Source organism: Acomys minous (assembly GCF_964271855.1).
Source record: "Acomys minous genome assembly, chromosome: 4".
Taxonomy (NCBI): domain Eukaryota; kingdom Metazoa; phylum Chordata; class Mammalia; order Rodentia; family Muridae; genus Acomys; species Acomys minous.
In genome coordinates this window covers 91,320,245-91,339,803 of record NC_140486.1, presented here as the reverse complement: position 1 = coordinate 91,339,803, position 19,559 = coordinate 91,320,245, and the positions used below count along the sequence as shown (strand labels likewise).

Sequence of the window (19,559 nt, the reverse complement as noted above, 5' to 3'; positions counted from 1 at the left end):
AGGAAGCCACACGATGAGAGGACAGACCTGACTCTCAACAAGTTGTCCTCTGACATCTACGTGTGCGCCAAGGTTTAACACACACACACACACACACACACACACACACACACACACACACACTCACTCACTCACTTCTTAGGCAATTTGATATATGGAAAAGCCTTCTCAGGATAGGGAATACAAATAATTGGGGTGATTGAAACCTTAAAAAATGTAATTTAATATGAAAACAAAACTATATAATGTATAAAAAGTCTAACATCTCTTACTACAATCTATAGTAAAGTCAGTGGCCTAACCTGTGGATGTTTTAGCATTCCTTTGTGTTGGTTCATGCCTCCACTAATTTACTGAATTATACTTTGATTCCTTCTTACCTGATGCAGCTAGGTCTAGTGGTTGGTCACTTCATTAAAATATTCAGTCAAAGAAGAAGTTATGTAAAAATGACAAATGGATTCTGTCACAGGAATGATAGTCCTTCATCTATCTCCTGATGTAGATTTGAGGCCTCCTCTTTATGCACGGGTCTACCCCACGAGGCCTGTGTCGCCTTTCTTCCACAAAACACATCCATAACCGTCCACTGTGCTCATTTTTAGTCTGTTGAAAGTGCAAGGAGAACTTACAGGCACGCACAAAGCAATTTGAGTGAGGGATTTTATTTACTCTGCCTAATTCTTTATATTATCTTGTCTACATCGAGTTGAGAGCATCTCTCTCCCAATAACCCACTGTTCATTCTTTTCGGATTCAACCTCATATTAATAAAAACATCGCTTTTTATGCTTGCTTACACAGTTTTGTGTTTTGTTTTTTGTTTTTGTTTTTTAAGAGAACTCAGTTCATGGGAAGAGAATCACAAAGGATCTCGGGAGCCTACTGATGCAAGGTTACCCATCCAGTCATGCATGCCACATGCTCATTATTTATTTAGTGACTGCTGTATGCCAGACTCTGTTTGGGACCTGGATATATAGAGATGAACAAGACTGACAAAAACCTTTGTCCTTCTGGAGCTCCCATCTGGTCCTGGCACACTCGGCGCAGGGACATCACTCAGCACATATTGCAGAGGGAGTAATACCATCAGGTAATAAACGGAAATGGTCACTTCAGAGAACCCTCACCTCACTTTCGCGTGTTCACACGCCCTGCTTCCCTGACGTCATCCAAAATGCTTTCTCCTCGAAACTTTACATCTTGGGTGTGGCTTGTTGCGTCTTAGATTTTTCTCGGGAGCGTTTCTTGGCAAACTATAGTAAAGGGTTACCACGTGGGTCTCTATCTCATGAGCCGGAGCCAGACCCGCAGCCGGCAGGAAGCGTTTTCTCCAGCCCACTCTGATTTCCGCAAGGCCCTGTGTTCGGAAGCGCCTTGACGTTGCGCCGACGACAACTGTCTTAAAACTGTTGATCATCTTTGAACAAAGAGCCCTGCCTGTTTGTTTCTCCATGGCCCCTGCCAATTAGGCAGTTGTGCTTCTTCGAGAGCTTACGGTAGATCCTGGCTTTCTGTTATGAAATCCAAACTTCTCTGCCAGGCCGCTGCGGTGTCTGCCTGCCTCTTCCTCTACTCTCTCTTTGATGGAGTCTTTGTTTAAGCTGGCCAGGCCTGCCTCTCTTGCGTGAAATTGACCTACTTCTGCCACTGGGTTGGTTCAGTACCTCTCTCTGATGACAATGGTCCCTGTGTTTCTCTGCTCCGACCTCGCTCTCAAAACCTTTACAACTGAACCCAGTAGTTGGCTCCCTCCAACTTGAATTACTTCCCTGTCGTTATTCATGTGATTATGAACATAAATTCTCTAGCGAGGGGATAACAGTTACTCCTCATCCGATGTCCTCTGCAGGCCTCCTTGCTGCGGAGCCACGTGGTTCACACGTGTAATCGTATCTTTATATCCAAGTCTGCATTTTCTCCTCAGTTTTTGGGTATTATTTAGTGTCGTCTGACTCTCCTTGTAGACTTCACATTTTCTAAACCCATGGGTCATGTCTTGTTTCACTAATTTGTGCTCTCTTGGCACCATGCACATGGTGTTTGGTGTGGTGCCAGGTCTCTGACTATGGCCAAATTGACTGTCAAAATATTAATAAAAGATGAATGTATAGAGTATATACTTCTTTTGTGCTCAGATTTTTTTTTTTTTTTTTTTTTTTGTAGCTAGCAGCGTGTCTCGGGAAGAATTTGCTGGCCTGGAGACTTTAAAAACTGGTCTGTACCATAGCTTCAATTAATTGTTCTTGTGATGGAAGCTCACAACTATATAATCCCTGCTTGGCATCATGCCAAGACATGATTTGACTTCTGCAGCCAACTTGATTTTGCAAAGTGTACCCACATGCACTAGGCATCGTGAATTCCCACCTCCACTCTATTCGCTCTCAAAACACTCCTGTCCTTGCAGTGGCTGTATTTTGCTTGTTGGAAAAACTTGACCTCGTATGTTGGAGGCTGGGCCTTCCAAAGCTAATTACAAAAATATTTCTGTTGGTAAGTTTCTACCAAATGTAAAATGCCACGTTCAGATGCCTTTAGGACATCCATTAAAAGAGCCAGGAAAGAGGGCATGGTATTTATCAAGTCGGGATACTCATGCTTAACATCGAGTTCTTTTATGCCATTAAGAAATGAGCAGACCTGTCAGGAGAATGCGCAACATAAGGTAATGTCAAACTCGCCGGAATAACTTCCTCCCTGCAGGACTCCCATCTGTGAAGTCACTGGGGAGGTGGCTGCCTCTGTGTGATTCCTCAGATTTGTCAGTTAAATTAGATGCCCAAAGGCAAAATCGACTGACAGGGGCTTTATGGGACAGTCCTGGAGGATTCAGACTCCATAATCCTCCAAGGAGGTCCATTCACAGTTTCATTCATGTTAAAGCTAAGGGTCATATCAGATCTGAAAGAAAGAGACAAGAAAGAAAGGCAGGGCAGCCCCCTCAAGGCTCAGAGCAGTGCTGTGCCGAGAGAATTCCTGACTGAACCAAGGCAGGCTTGTATCTGTCCAAGATGCTGGTAAAGTTCTGCCTCTGTTTCCCCATGACATACCAGTCCAGGGTAAAAATGATGTAAACAGCAAAAATACAAGAAATCTTTGTTTTGGCCTCCGTAGCATCTCTAAGAAGCACAGTCACTGACTATGTCGTAGTTAATTTACTGTTTCTGTTTCACGGTCCTCCTTTCCCTCAGCCCCACCCATTCTATGCTAGGGAGCCTTCAGAAGGCCTTCCATGGCACATGAGGATGTCTTGAGTAAGATGATATGGAAGAGAAACTGAAGTACCACTGAGCATCCCCCCCTCCACAATGTCTGTTCTCTTATGAATACCAGCCTGAAGTCCTTGGGCCAAGTTGGTAGGTGTCATTTCTTTCCTCTCTTACGTTAAGTGTCATCTGGGAGGAAGGTCTACGAAGCTTAATGAAACTAGGCTTTTGGTAAGTCTACTTTGTCAGCCCCCTAGACATAACTGTATACGTTTCTGGGTCACAGTATAGACAGGAAGTCACCGGGGAGATGATGATTCCTTCCCCTTCAAAATAGCAGTCAAATGGCCTCAAGGGTTAAGACAAAGTTAAGATGAAGGCTAACGGTTGACTGAACTATGGGGAACGTTTTTTCTTTAGGCTCCCCAGAAGCAGATACTGGGACAAGGGTTGAAATACAAGTGCCATATTTGGGAGGTGACAACAAGAAATTCTTATAGTAAAATTTGGAAACGAGATAAGGAAGAAAAAGAAGCCTACAAAGATTGCATTATCTAGATGCACTCGTTTATTCTGCCTAGAACATCTGGGAAAGAAGGTGAAACACAGGCCAAGGGCTGGAGAGAGGTGGCTCAGTGGTTAAGAGCACTGGCTGTTCCTCTAGAGGACCTGGGTTCAATTCCCAACACCCACATGGCAGCTCACAATTGTCTGTAACTCCAGTTCCAGGAAATCTGTGGCACCAGGCATGTACATGGTGCACATGTATGTGTATGCAGGCAAAAACACACATATACATAAAATAAAATAATCTTAAAATATCAAAGCTGAAACCCCATAGACCAGGCTTATCCCAACTGAGAGGTAAGAAAGAAGTAGGTTTTTTTTTCCCCCTTTTATGAGAGTCTTTTTATGTTTCTGAGTTTGACCTAGGACTTATATAGTACGGGCTCATGTGGTCCAGGCTAGCCCTGAAGATCCTTTTGCTTTAGTTTCCCGAGTGCCTTGATTGCAGGTGTGTATCACCACATCTGGTTGGAGCTGGGCTATCTGGATACCTAATCCTCTGTCAGATGCACCACTTCCTCTCACCCCAGAAGAAGGCTGGGTGTTCCCTTGCAGAGAAGAAGCACAGGTAGTCACAGTTAGCATGCTCTCATGCTGAACGGAGAGCGAAGGTGGAAGGGACACGGACTGAACCCGCTACGCCGAGAGTGGGCCGCAGAAGAAATGACCAGAATGTGCAGAGAAACCATTTTTCAGGATCTCCCTCTTTCTGTGTTAATAACGCGGATCTCGGGGGCAAAAGAATACACTGGGAGGCTAGCAAGTGGGAACTTTAGAACAGCCAGCGTTTATATAAATTCTGCGAGGTAGTAACTTGCCCTTGTGTGGGTTCAAGAAGATTTTTTTTTTTTGCAAGAGAAGAGAAATCTGATCGACAGATAGCCTCAAAGAAATCTGATTGTACAATACACTTTGAAATTATCCGTTGTGGACTTAATCTTTTTTTGCACAAACCCGAGAGTCCTTTAGCTAATTCTTTTCCCAGTGAAGGAGCCAATCAATGTTCTTTCAGGGGGAGAAAATTACTAGAGAGCCTAGCATGTGTTTTGATGCCCTAATGAGGCACTATGAATTATCCAACCCAAACCAATTAAGTCTCAGCCTCGCTAGAAAGCTACTGAGGAGAGGGAAGACAGCATGCATTTAGGGCAGAATTAACTGCTTCCATAGGCTGGAAACAGGCTTGGGGGGAAGCCAGACCTCGGAGGAGCTTTGCTGTCCTGAGAGCTGGCAGCCAAAATGCGATCTAGCCCAACATGAGTGCTGACACGTTTGCTTCTTTAGCCTTCCATTTTTAAAAATGTCTGTAAAACATAAAGTATGTTTCGAACATTACATAAGACTATTAAGAGAGAACGGATCATGAAAACATGGTATGTCAGAGACAATAAAATACGTGAAACGAACTGCTGCTGACTAGAAGCTTGACCTTGGGCCAGTTGCTCAGCCCTTTCATGTCAATCAAATAGGAAATTATAGCTCAATAATGTGGTTTTGGATTGCAGCTCAATAAGCAGGCTCTAATCTCTTGGTTATGCCTTACTGTACCATGGGAAACCAAGCACTTATTTTCATTTTAATGTGATCTCTTCCAGTGGGCTGTGACTCTCCACACATCACAATGCTTGGCTTGGCGTAGGAACTCAGTAACATTGAATAAATGTGGAGAGAATAGTTATTCAAATACTATGATGCACCCAGAATAAGCACACTATCAACCCAAATAACTGCCTGGATGGAATGAATTCTATCGGCGTTTTATACAGTGTGTGTATAAAAATATATAGAAAGAGGAGATGGCTCAGACAGCAAACTGTTTGCTGAGCAAGCTTGAAGCCCTTTTTAGATCATCAGGACTCAGGTAAGAAAGGCCAGGTACATTGATGGTTATGGCTATAATCCCAGTGTGGGAGGGAGAGACAGGAGGATCCCTGAGGATTGCTGGCCAGCCAGTCTAGACGAATCAGCAAGCTCCAAGTTCATTGAGAGAGACCCTTCTCAAAATATAAAGTGGAGAATGAATAACAATGTTGACGGTGTTCGTACACAGAAAAACTAATGAAATTAGGGAGACAGAAGAAAAGAGCAGAGTTGTACTGGTGAGGCCTGGGTCGGGTGATGGCTGAAGCCCAGGCTCTAGAGTGAGGTGGTCCAAGGCTGGAGTCTCGATTCTGCTTTCTGTCATGTAGCTATGTGCTCTGCTCCAAGTTACTTCCCTTTTCTGGCCTTTAGCTAATTCTTTTGGATTTTGTAATTTGCAACAAAGACCATATAACCCTGAAACTTCTAGAAAGCTTTGAAAGTGAGTCTGAGCACAGAAGCACTCAGCCTAAGCTGTTCACTGGCACCCACAAAGTCCGGAGTGATGTGTAAAAGTTCTCCATCAAGCTGTCATTAGGTCTCTTGAATTAGATTTTGATGAATATCTGAGCAACATTTTATTTTGCATACCTTTGCCTGCCTCTGTGATTTCCCCCTCTGTGCCCTTGTACCAGGCTTGTCCAGCATTGGAGAACCCCATTGCTTCTGTCTTCGTTTTAGAACCGTGGTAATGGTGGGCCACTGGAAAAGATGAAGTTGGTGAATCTTCACTCCTTCATGGCTTAAGCATGATTATTCTAGACTCTTCGGAGTAGCTCATCCATAGGACAAACTTTTGTCCTTTTTTCTGTTTCTTGTGATATCACTTTGAGTAATTTCCTACCCTCACCTGGTGAAGATAAGGGGAGTAGAGAGAGAAATCATTTTCTGTTGCATTCCTGCTGATGGTATGGGTCAGACAGCTTTTTTTTAGTATCTGTCACACAGTAGGTCCTCAAGCCATACATAGTGCTAATGTTCAGTCTTCATGATGTCAGGTAGTATCTCACTATGTTGGTCAAACTGCCTTGGAACTCTCCATGTAGACCAGGCTGGCTTTGAACTCATAGAGATGCACTTGCTTCTGCCTCCCATGTTTCGGAGGAAAAAAAAAAGTATGCTCCATCCCCAGCCTAAATGTATGTTTTGAGTATATACACAATTCAGAGTTATGAAACTCCAAGTTTGCTTACAAGAGCAAAAAGATGGCTGAAAAATCCCATCACCTGGGTTCACATAAACCCTTAGGTGAAAATCCTTAGCCAGTGGATTGAATCTGCCTCCATGGAGTGTGATACCGTACGTAGCTGCCTTCCTGAAATGCAGGGCCATAAAATGGCCATCGACGTTGGAGCACCTGCCCCTCAGGAAAGTCCCTCTGTTTCCCCCCTACAGTGATGAAGGAAATAATCAATAGCTCGGCATCCCAGAAGTCTTGGAAAACTTTCTGCTTTTAGGTCACTTTGCACAAGGGCTAATGATGAAAAGCATCAGCAAGACAGATGTGTTGTCCTCCATCGTAAGTGATTGCGTACGTGGTGTGCTCTTTGTTGCTAGGTTTCAAGTGTCCTCGATGCACCCGGATAGACTCCTCCTCAGAGATCTTAAAGAAGACAAAACACAAACTTGAGCTTACTGTATATCTTTTCTGCCTTTGTAAAAGAATTTCCTAGTGTTTCTAGATGCCATGAGGTTTGTCTGGGTTGAGAAGATGTGGGAAAATCTAAAATTATATCCTGGTAGAGTAATTTTTACAGAACAGTATTTCCAAAGATTCTGTAAGATAAAGCAAAATTTACAGCTGATGCTATGTTGTTGCTCAGTGTGTGTGTGTGTGTGTGTGTGTGTGTGTGTGTGTGTGCGTGCACGCACGTAACATGGCATAATGCTTAATATAGCTTATTTTTATTTATTTTTTACATCCATGTAATAGCAAAAAGACACAATGACATGGAGAGTCATAAAGCCAAACAACTCTCCCATTTCATTTTATAGCACGAGGCGGGGTAAGGCACAATTTGGTACCCTGACCATTTTTATAGGGGTTCGGAGACAGGTTAGACATGGCTGAAATATGTCCTTCAATTTTTAGAGCTCTTTCAGGCATTCCTGCTGAAGGATGTTCCTTGGAGAAATACTGCTATAAATACAGGATGTTTTCATTACTGTGTGTGGTTGGTTCAGCCTGTTGGCTACATGACATTGAGAAGAAGTGGCTGAGAAACGACTTCATATACACCACGTTCAAACAGTCCCCAGAGCTCCCCAGATTAGAATGGCTCCAGTGGGAGCACTTGGAAATGAATGTCCATATATCACCGAGGTCCTTAAAAACAGGCTTAAGGTTCCATGGGCTGTCTCCTTTAGTGCAAGGAAGTGATGGAGTGAGAGCATGTATGGAGATTAATTTCAACCTATGAAACTTTTCACTTATTCTTATGGAGAAAAAAACCAAACCTAGAAAAATCAATAATTCAGCAAAAACAAAACAACAATAAAAGCCTTTCACGCAAGGCACAAAGATCTAGCAGGAGGATAGACTTGGGGCCATCGTAAGGGTCTATCTGGCATGTTTCCTATAGGCTGCTGGACCACAGTCTCACACAGTGTAAAGCAGGTCTTCTAAATGGTATGAGATTTTAGCCAGTTGTGGTGGCGCACACCTTTAATCCCAGCACTTAGGAGGCAGAGGCAGGCAGATCGCTGTGAGTTCGAGGCCACCCTAGTCTACAAAAGGAGTCCACAAGGCTACACAGAGAAACCCTGTCTCAAAAAACAAAACAACCAAAAACCAAAAAAAAAAAAAAAAAAAAACCCCAAAACCCCTAAAAGATATGAGATTTTTAAAGAACAATATTCCAAGTTTATGTGTCTCTTTACAATTTACAAATATTTTCATTATGGTTTTTTTTTTTGATCCTCAAAATAACCTGGGAAAATGGGTGACATTTAATGAATGATGCCTCAAACTCAGAAACATCCAAGGGACATGCCGAAGGCCACAGAGCTGCCAGGTCTCGGGATCTTCAGTCTCAGCCTACCACTTCCGTCTTCAGCCTGCATCGACAAATGAAGTATTGTCTTTTCTGTTTCTGTAATATTGCCAGTGTTGTAAAAATATTACAACCCCCACTTGGCTGATCAAAAATTAACGACTCTTTATTGAATAGAGATTTTATGGGCTGAAAGACAGAGGGCTATGGCACTTTTGATGCTGGGTGGGCAAGGAATTGACCAAGAGAAGCGTCATTTACAGAGATGTTGGTTTTGTCATGAGACTTGCAATTCTGCAATGCTTATTGTGAAAATATAGAAAATGAAAATAACGAGCAGGTTGGGGAAACGTCAGAATTGTGAAAGGAGCAAATTATTTACTATAGTTAGATTAGTCTGTGGGTAGGGTAACATTTATGAACAAGGACAGCCTTTGCCTGCCAAGAGAAGGGTAATACAATCTTGTGTGCTGAATACAAGCTAATTACACCAGGAATGATTTCCCCCTCTGCTTCTTAGCTTGTTATTGCCCTATGTATTATAGACATTTCTTTTCTTTCTTTCTTTCTTTTTTCTTTTTCTTTCTTTCTTTCTTTCTTTCTTTCTTTCTTTCTTTCTTTTTTCGTATCAGACTGTCTTAAGAACCATCATCAGAAAGGTTTAAGAAGCACAAATATGAATGAGGTTTTGAAATGATTGAATTCTAGCCTGATGTATAGGCAGCTGACATCTATGTCCATATCTGATTTTTTATTTTTGGGCTGGCATGATTCTCAACCTGTAGCCCTGGCTGGACTGGAACTAGGTATGTAGACCAGGCTGGCCTGGATATCATGGAGACCAGCTTGTCTCTGCCTCTGAAGTAGTGGGATTAATGTTCATTTTAACGATTTGTTTTATTTTTTAATGCATAATGAATATTTTGCCTGCATGCATGTATGTACGTGCAGAATGTGTGTACTTGGTGCACGCAGAGGTCAGAAGATGGCGTGAGGTCCCTGGAACTGTAGTTACAGATGGTTGTGAGCCGCCGTGGGATACTGGGAATTGAACCTGGTCCTCTGCAAGAGCAACAACCAAGTGCTCTGAACAGCTGCACCACCTCTTCAGCCCCCATGTCTGAGAATTTACTTAAGATTGGGTTGAAGTGTTGTTTCTGGTCGTTTCACGGGAAGTACAACAAGGATTGCAGGTGAAGAGCACCACACTGCGTATGCCAAGCAGCTCGGAGGCACCCAGAGCTGCCTCATGGCTCTGCAGCGCCCCCTGCAGCCAGTTTCCGTGATTTCTTTTCTGGACTTCTGATCTAGGTGCCCACTGCCCCATAAGCATCACCATGGGGTTCAGTCCACTTTGGCCATCGCGCACCAAGGCTTCGTCCTTATGTTCCTTCTTCCCTCTTTAATTTTCAGGAATCAGGAACTGTGTAGAAAATGCAGACTTTCAACACTATCTGCATGCTCTCCGCGGACAAGTGCTAGCATCAACTTTAAACCACATGTAACCATAGTTTATTTAAATTTGCTCCCAATTCAAAAGCTTTCTGGGGTCAGAATGACCGGCCCAGAGGTAGGCTCTTAGAGCACGAGGCATCTGGATCTGAGAACACGTGAGTTCAAAACCAAGTTGGAGGCACAGACACTGGGTGAGCCCAGTGAGGCTTCACTAGTTTGGGTTAATTTGTAGGAAGGACCGAATTAGGGAAAAGTCTAAATTATTCTTCATCTTGTAAAGAACTACAGATGTAACATTTAATTGCTTACAGAAATATAACTAGAATAAAGTCAGCAAAATTTTCTTAATAAAGTTGTTTTAAAAAATCAAATGGAAAAGAATATTTTTGACGTGCATGTGAGCTGCTTTTAAGTAAATGGATTCAGAAGGACTCAGAGAACAGCCCTTTGAAACTGCAAGCCTTTGATAAATAATTATTGAATGAATGCATATGCATCGTATGGCAGGCCCTGCAGTAGGCCCTAGAAATATAAAAATGAGGAGCTTCAGAGCTCTTTATGGAAAAGGACTCTACAGAGGAGAGGAGACACGGGTATGGGCAGTGCCAATAAAACCTGGTGAGTAAACCGCACAAGTGGACAGAAGTCCTGAGTGGCCATAAGTGGGTTTCCTTAAACTATGTTTACAGTACTCATTTATGTGATAAGTATTTCATCTCAGATAATGTCCTGCCATCACTGTAAATGTCAAACATGTAGGATGTGACTTGATGGTGACGTGGTGTCGAGCAACAAAGACAGGATGCATTTGTCTATTTTTAATGCCAAATTTATTGAGGAGGGTCACACGCCATTATAAATGCCATTTAACAAATGAGATAATACTGAGGAATAGTGTGATAAAAGGGGTGAGGTAAATCAGTCTTGGTGGCACACAACAGGAACTCCACACTCAGAAAGCTGAGGCAGGGGGCTGTCTGTTTACAGCCAGACTGTGGAACAATGAGATCCTTTTGGGGGGGAAATAGATGTAGGCTTAAATAATATGGTTTAAATCATAGAGATATGGGATGAATGTTTGTATATTTAAAAAAACACTTTAAATTGCAAAATTAAATTTCTCCCATCCCCACCTACAAATCATGACTCTAGGCCAAGTTGAAGAACCGTTACTTTTGTTTTCTTTGCACGATAGTGGAATTCTCTATTGCAGTTCCATAGGATGTTGTTGGCATCTCATTGCCGACTTAACGATTCAGACTAGTAATGCATGTTGCCATCATTTTATGAGTTCTAGTACTTTTGATATTAATAACAACTGACCTCTACCAAAGCCAAAACCTTATCTGGCTTAGAGTAATAAGCCACACTCTTTGTTTTTATTGTTTGAGAATTTCATGCATGCATGCATATAAATATATTTTGGGTAAATCTACTTCCTCCCTCATTTTGAACCCTTGATTCCTTTCCAATCCCACCCTACCATGATTCACCACCAACTTGATGTGCTTTCTGTTTCTAAACCCACTTGGTGCTGCCGGTATGTGCATGGGTATCTGCAGGACCGTCTGCTGGGCAGCCTCCCGGAACACCTACTTTCCTTCTCCCGGCAGCCATCAGTGGCCAGTGGCTCTTCGGCCAAGGTTGGGACTCTGACGCCCTGACTGTTCATGCTTGGATTTTTGGCTGGCTTCATCTTTTTCAGGTCTTGTGCACATTGTCACAGCTGCTGGGAGTTTATGCACACAACTGTATTGCCATGTTCTTAAAGCACTCTTTCACGGCTGTCACCTTCTACCCCAACTCTTAAGAGACACAGTCTTTAATGACAGTCCTCAAATGTGGCTACTGTCATCTTGAGGTTATACATGACTGAGATTAAGGTCCAGGGCTGATAAGTGACTCATCTAAGATACAGAGTAAGCAAGAAAGTAGCATCTTTGGAGTAAAACTCCCATTTCTTCAGTTCTCAAACTCCTGTTGCCATATTCTAAAAAAATGTGTGTAATTTTCTCATCTAATTTGCGACCCTGGATAACATTTATATTTTTACTATTTATATATATTTTTAGACAGAGGCCTAGAGAAGTTAAATTATTTAGTTAAAGCACCTGGCTATTAAATATCAACTCCTCAAATACTTAGTTCATTCTTTCCAATGACCTATGAGATAGGCTGCTATTGTGCCACCTAAGACTATCTGAAATATGCCAGGTGCCCAGAACAATGCCCTTAGGATTGCTCAGATACACAAAATGCTTTATGGTTTGTCAGAACATACCACGAGGCTAGAATTAAGAGGAGAATATCCCTAATAACCACAGTAAAAGACTTCAGTTAGATTTAGTTTTTTAAAACATAGTTTTATTGAGATACAATTCACATTTCATGCAATTCATGTATTTAGAGTCTACAACTCAACAGCTTTAGTATATTTACAGTTTGAGTTTGTTTGTTTGTTTGTTTTTTCTGAGGCAAGGTCTCTCTGTGTAGCCCTGGCTGTCCTGGATCTCTCTTTGTAGATCAGGTTGGCCTCGAACTCACAGAGATCTGCCTGCTTCTGCCTCTCAAATGCAGGAATTAAAGGCATGCACCACCACACCTGGCCGTATTTACAGATTTTTGGAATCATTACCATCATCAATCCTAGAATATTGTAATCACCTAACAAAAATCCCCACAGATCTTTCTCTCTCTCTGCATTTGTTGGCCTGCATAATTCATGTGCGTGGAATCTTGTAGACACAGTCTTATGTTACTGTCCATTTCATGAATGTGTTTTCAAGGTTCATCAGTATAATACAATGTGTCAATCCCTTATTTTTTTCCCTAGAGAATCAATTCTCCATGGGCTGGCTGCAGCATATTTTATTAATGTCTTCATCAGTCAGTAGACATTTGAAGAGATTAATAAAATGAAGTTTTGACAATTTATTGAAAAGAAAAATATTTTATTATCTTAATTTATTGTTATTTATTATAATATATTGATCATCATCATCATTTTATGAATGTGTACGTCCATTTGCATTGGTGTGTGGGGGCAGGAGGATGACTTCCTGGTGTTATTCTCAGGATCTACCTCCTTTGAGACAGGAGATCATGGGTTAGGAAAACTAGTTAGCCAGGAAACCCCAGGAATCCTGCCAGTCTTCCCGGTGCTGGGACTACCACTGTGCTATCACAACTGGCATTTTAATCTGTGCTCTGAGAATCAAACTCAGGCCTTGTCAGTTTTCAAGGCAAGAACTTTACCGATTCAGCTATCCCTTAAATAATCCAGCCCTTAAATAATATTTTAATAGAAATTTCTAATGTTAAAGGAGACATTTCCGGTGGTTCTGTAGCACCACAGAAACTCATTCATCCACTAAAGAAGCGTTGGGAATGGACATGAGGCTGAGGACATAACCTCTTTCTAATTAAATATGTACCTGGAAAAGTCACTGGGTTTCACTAAACCTACTGATTAATCTACTAAAATTTGAGAGCCAGGCAGAATGAGAAGAGTGGAAAATTAGCCGGGTGCGGTGGCACATGCCTGTAATCCCAGCACTTGGGAGGCAGAGACAGGTGGATCTCTGTGAGTTCGAGGCCAGCTTGGTCTGCAAAGTGAGTCCAGGGCAGCCACGGCTACACAGAGAAACCTTATCTTAAAAAAAAAAAAAAAAAAAAAAAAAAAAAAAAAGGATGGGAAGTCAAGTTACAGAGTGACCAAAAAATCTGCCAAAAATATCTCTGACAATGAATTTGTATTAAGGCTAATAAAATAAGTCATAAGAAAGCAATAACACAAATGCGTACCTAAGAAACTCAGCAGCCTCTAGGACCTGAAGAGTCAATGGATGGACCCTAGGCAATGAACACAATCCTGTTGTTTCCTTGAGTTCAGAATTCTGGTACAAAGAACCACGGAAGAATGAATTTCTGTTGTTGTCAGAGCAACTGGGGTAGAGGAAATAAATCGACTTGATTAACCACCAGGGACAAGCAAATTAAGGCAAAGGTGAGATTTCTCTACCCATCTCAGAGTGCTGAAAGGAGAACAGCAATGATTATGAGGATGTGGAACTGAATCCAAATATTGCTGGCGGTACTCTGTTTGGTAAAACTTTCTACCATGTGTATTTGATCATCCTTATCTTACTATTCTAGTCGTAAGTTACATACACGAAGGAAACACGTAATTTCTTCTTACATCACAAACATCTATATCCATAAAAAGTGTCCATTTAGTTCCAGCTTAGAGAGAGCCCCATGCCCATCAAAATACGATAAGCAGCGATGATGGTCGCATTTGTGTCATTAAACACAAGATGAGAAACCATAGCTTCGTATAATAGCACGTGTTAGTCTTATGAGAAAGGTGGAAACCTGAAAAGCCAAACCTAAGAGTATGTATCACACGACTCCACTGATACATAACTTGAGAAACAGACAAAACTAATCAATGCTATTAGAAGTCAGGCCATTTGTTGTCTTTTTAAAGGAGGCAATGACAGGAAGGGCCCTGAGATGTTAGACGTCATTCAATTAAAAAAAAAAAAAAAGGCAATGATCCGGGCACACTCAGGGGCGCATGCCTTTAATCCCAGCACTCAGGGAGGTGGAGGCAGGTGGATTTCTGTGAGTTTGGGGCCAGCCTGGTCTAGGACAGCCAAGGCTGCACAGAGAAACGCTGTCTTAAAAAACTAAAAAAAAAAAAAAAAAAAAGCAGTAAAGTTAATAGGCAATAAAGTTAATAAAGCCTGTCCTAAGTACAGTGTTGAGTTCTCTGTGTTTATTCAGCACATATTTATTGAGCGCTCTCTCTCTCTCTCTCTCTCTCTCTCTCTCTCTCTGAAACAGGATCTCACTATTTAGCCTAAATTGTCTTCAGACTCCTGGCTCGGCCCTGCCCCAGCCCTCCGAGAGTAGCTCTGACATGCACACACCACCTATGGCTCTGTTTTAGTCATCAGTAACTCTTGCTCATAGGGTGACATCAGGAGGATCACCACACATTGGAGGACAACGTGTTCTACATAGTGAGTTCTAGGCCAGCTGGGGCAACATAGCAAGATGCTGTGTCAAAAACCCAAAGCAGGGAGTGGGGGCGAGATTGCTCTAATAATAAAATGCTTACTATCCCAGCATGCTTTGATTTCCAGCGACCATCTACAAAGCCAGGCATGGCGGCATGGATTTGTAATTGCCGTGCTGGATGGTTTTGCTCACTGGCCAATAGGAGTAGTGTAATTACTGGGTAACCATGAGAGGCTCCGGCTCTGTAAGCAAGGTGGATGGCAACTGAAAAGCGACATCTGAAATTTATCTCTGCCTTCCACACACGCAAGCACACACATGAACACTTACCATCCCCAACAACAAAACCAAAAACTCCACAAAAACAAACCATGTCTAACAAATTAAAGATCCCCACCATCAACAAAAGCAGCAACAGCAGCAGCAAAAACACCCACCACAAAGGACACAGTTAGAACCAAAGAAGTGTTTTCGATCACACTCATAGCCTACTGCACATGCTGCTGGTATGGCCTTTGTTGCGCACGAACCTTTTTTATTTATTTAACATCCGTGGGGACCATGGTTCTGTAGTACTGAATAATCCACGAAGTTATCCGAGACAGATGATATTCTCTATTTTGATAATGAGGAAAGCCACCAACGAAGAGCTTTATTAGTGTGAAAAGTCACACACCCAGAGTTTTCTATCCCATTAGGAGGAAAAACCCCAACATATGTCATGTCACGTTAATAAATACTGCATATGTGGAGTGCAATACGCATCACCAGTAAACTCCCCAAAGGAAGAATTGATTTGCTTTTAAATTTTAACCTATTTCTTTTTTCTTCTATAGGTTCTGATGAGCTCCCCCCCTCTCTTCTCTTCTGTGAAGAATGTTCATTTCTACAAGAAATGTATCTATCATTCACCAAACCAAATAGCAAAAAGAGAAACAGAATAAAGGGAGGAAAAGGGAGCAAGGAGAAATCAAAGGGAAAAAATAATAAATTGGTCATTAAGCTGAAAAAGATGCGCAAGATACACGAAAGGGAAGCAAAACCGCGCATGTACCGCACGGGGCTGCGGTGCTGCTGTTAAGTATAAAACGCTCCACAAGTGCTGTAATTGAGAAAATCTATCAAATGTCCTGACAGCTGCTCCGGCATTTCCAGAAGCGATAAAACTGGAATTTATTTCACTCCTAGAAAAAGGGGCAGTATCACCTTCTGGCGGCTTTAATGAAATGCCATAAAATTCGAGGAAAAACTGTGTTGTTAAGTCATAAAAAGGCAGTCGGAAGTGGATTGCTGGAGACACTGCTGCTGGAGGGGTCGGTGTATCTGGAGAGTGACCGAAGGGGATCAGGGCCTTTTATGGAGGTCACTAGTGAGGCCTGTGGGTTTCTGACCCTGTGGTGCCACTTGCTCATCTCCCCACCTGCACAGCGAGGTGTGTGACTTCTGGATTCTGGATTGTCATGTGCCACACCTACATCTAGGAGCCGCACCCACCCCTGACATCCCCACCCTTTGGCTACAAAGACTTTTATTTGCCATCTCAAGAGTTAGTCTGTGTGTGTGTGTGTGTGTGTGTGTGTGTGTGTATGTGTGTGTGTGTGTGTGTGTGTGTGTGTGTGTGTATGTGTGTAAGTAGATACACAGCCACAGATATTGTCTTTAGTGTTTTGCAAAATGCAACTGCCAGCAGTTAGTTTCACTTTTTTCCCATGTTGATGTCTGTTTGTTGTTTTGTTTATTTTTTGAGATAGTGCTTTAACTACAGTGGTTCTTTTATCCTTTCTCCTCTAAGTCCTTGGCTTCAAAGTCATAGCCTCTTTGTTTCATTGTATGCATATATGTTTCTATATATATGTGTATATGCATATTCCTAAATATAACCTGTTGGGTTCATATTCCAGTGCTTGTGTGTACGTTTTCAGAGCTGGTCATTTGGCACTGGACAACCCATTGGTGCGCTCTTCCCTGGGGAGACCCATTTCTTCTGCTGCCAGCTTTGCTAAGTTGCCTGTGGGTCTTTGTGTAGGCTTGAGGCCTGGTGGGCTTCTTTTCCATCCAGCTTGCCATGTTTGGTGGCGCACCTTTGCCTCGCTCATGCAGGGTCGGTCACATTGGCAGTATTTTATGGGAATAGCTTCTGATTTTGCTAGGGCGTGCAACCTTACAACTCCTCCGATCCTCTGGCTCTTCCAGTCTCCTCCTCCTGCTTCTGCAGTGCTCCCCGAGGAGTGGTCACACCCCAGCACAATTTTCTGTTACATTCTGAGTTCTTGGAGTCTGCCACCCTCTTAACTTCCACCCAGTGCCTTCTGGTCTTGTTTTTTTTTTTTTTCCTTTTGATACTGTACCTTTGGGTCTTCCCTTGATGATGAACACTCACGAGCATCACAGCCATGCTGCGATTTGAATTTGAAGTATCTTCCAGAGGCTCATGTCTCCAAGGAGTGGTCCCTAGCTACTGGTGTTATCTTGTGACGTTGTAGAAACATGGGAGCTGGGGTATGGCTAAAGGAAGTAGGTCACCGGGGGCGGGCTCTTAGGGTATACAATCCCTGAACGCTTCCTGTTTTGCTCTCTGAGGCCTGAGAGTCTAGGAAGTGAACAGACAGCTCTCCTCAGCAGCATGCTCCTTCTACCAAAATATATTGCCTAAGTAACCAAGTAACCAGAGCCTGGACCCCCTGAGACCATATAGCCCCCAAATGTTTTCTTTCATTACCTTGTTGGTGTCGGGCATTTTGGTTCTAACCAGGGGAAAAGCTAACTAATAACAGCAGGGATTGTCTCGGTCTCTGTTCAGGCCATTGGCACTTTGCCTCAGAATTTGAACATGGTAGGAGTCCCTTAGGTGTTTATATGGGTTATACCTGAAGGAAAGACGCAGTTGTAGATAATGTCGTTCAGAAGATATGGGAACAAGAAAGGTGTTATAGGTGGCAGCTATGTGAAAATGTTAATGAAAAAAAATGAACTAAAGAAACACAACTTAAAAAAGGGTAACTTGGGGTTGGCACAGTGATGTGAGAGGCTCATCAAAGTCGACAATGACAAATGGGACAGAAGTGAATTCGATCTGAAAATGGCAGTCTGTGTTTGCTTTACCCCTTGGGTGAACTGAGGACCTTGACCTGGCAGCATCAAGGGAAACTTCCACAGTACAGGATTGACCCAAACCACAGGTCAAAGGGATGCGAAGACTGTCAATCTTTGGGAAATCTTGTGAGCACTGACTGTTTCCTCAGCAGTGTCTTCAGTGGAACAGGATATAAATTTCCCCAAGGCAAGAGGGAGTGCTTGGAAGCCAGCAACGTTTAGTGATCACCCTTTCATTTTTCTACTCTCAAGTCCTTTGTCAGCTTCAGAACCGGGAAGACGGCTATTAAATTAGAGATGAAAGAGCACCAGGCTCCAGATGTGGCTGCCTCAGACTTCTGACTTCAGGCAGATGTACCCAAACCGTCACATGCATCATGATTAGAGCTGAAGTGGTGGCCAAGTGTCCCCTGTCACTTCCCCAGCAATCCTGCTGCTTAGGGAAAATTTCCTCCTAAGTAAAGTGTCTGCTTATTGGGAAGAGAGTAACAGTGAAGGCTTTTCAAAAGTCTTATAATAAAAGGAGGTATAATTTTCATTTTTAATGGAGGATTGGCTCAGACTCTGGTTTCCAGTGGCCTTCCTGAAGTCATGAGTCATTCAAATCTCTTGGCCTAGACACCCAGGCCTAGTCTTGTTGCTAGCCTGCTTGTGGGGCCAGAACATTCACTTGCTTAATTGATTTCTCTTTGAAGTAAAGGTCACTTTTCTTCTGTCTCCCTTCATCTACTTTTGGGTCAGCCATCAGCCATCATGAGAACTATGCAGAGGCGTGGGGGAAGGGCCTTATTTTGCAGTGAGGGTTTAGAGGACACTGAGGGGTTAATAAATTGAAGCTCTTGGTGGAGAGTTGAGTGGCAGCTGTCCTAAAATCCTGTGACTGTGCAAGAGCTCCTAGGCTCTGCTCCCCTGGTCCAGGCACCAGCCAGTCTCCAGGGTAACACTAAGGTCACAGATGATCACTGTCCCACCGATTTAAATCTTTAAGTCATCTGTCTTCCACAATGGAGATTAGACTGCAGATAACTGACCGAGTGAGAGCTTGGCAGCTGGTGTGTGGAGCTGTGTAAATGAGTGTGTGTGCTTTTTTTTTTTTCAGTCCTTCAGTCCCCATCACTATAACTGGTTCTGTCAGGTGTGAGTTGAGCCATTGTTAGAACGTGATTGGGAAGGAGTGAGCCGTGTCCTGTGGGTAGTTTAAGAGCCATATTTATCAGGAATGACTTTACTTAGGACTATAAACCATCCTCTGAGGATCTTTGGCTCAAAGAGCAAATTCTTTGCTGAAGTAAACGATTGTAACTCCTTGGATGAAACGGTCCCTCTTCACGTTAGCTAAAGCAAAGTGACAAGG

At 42.7% G+C, this 19,559-nt stretch overlaps 1 long non-coding RNA gene across 3 annotated transcripts; it reads left to right on the top strand.

The window, feature by feature from the left end:
- Positions 1–1,348: 1,348 nt before the first annotated feature.
- LOC311596022 lies at positions 1,349–17,005 on the top strand. Of its 3 annotated transcripts, none has more exons than XR_014778668.1 (5): positions 1,349–1,502; positions 2,170–2,499; positions 3,198–3,362; positions 5,375–5,640; positions 15,949–17,005. It is a non-coding gene; the product is annotated as an uncharacterized lncRNA (long non-coding RNA). The 3 variants fall into 3 exon arrangements; XR_014778669.1 differs by lacking the exon at positions 15,949–17,005 and adding an exon at positions 7,197–7,432; XR_014778667.1 differs by lacking the exon at positions 2,170–2,499.
- Positions 17,006–19,559: the final 2,554 nt, after the last annotated feature.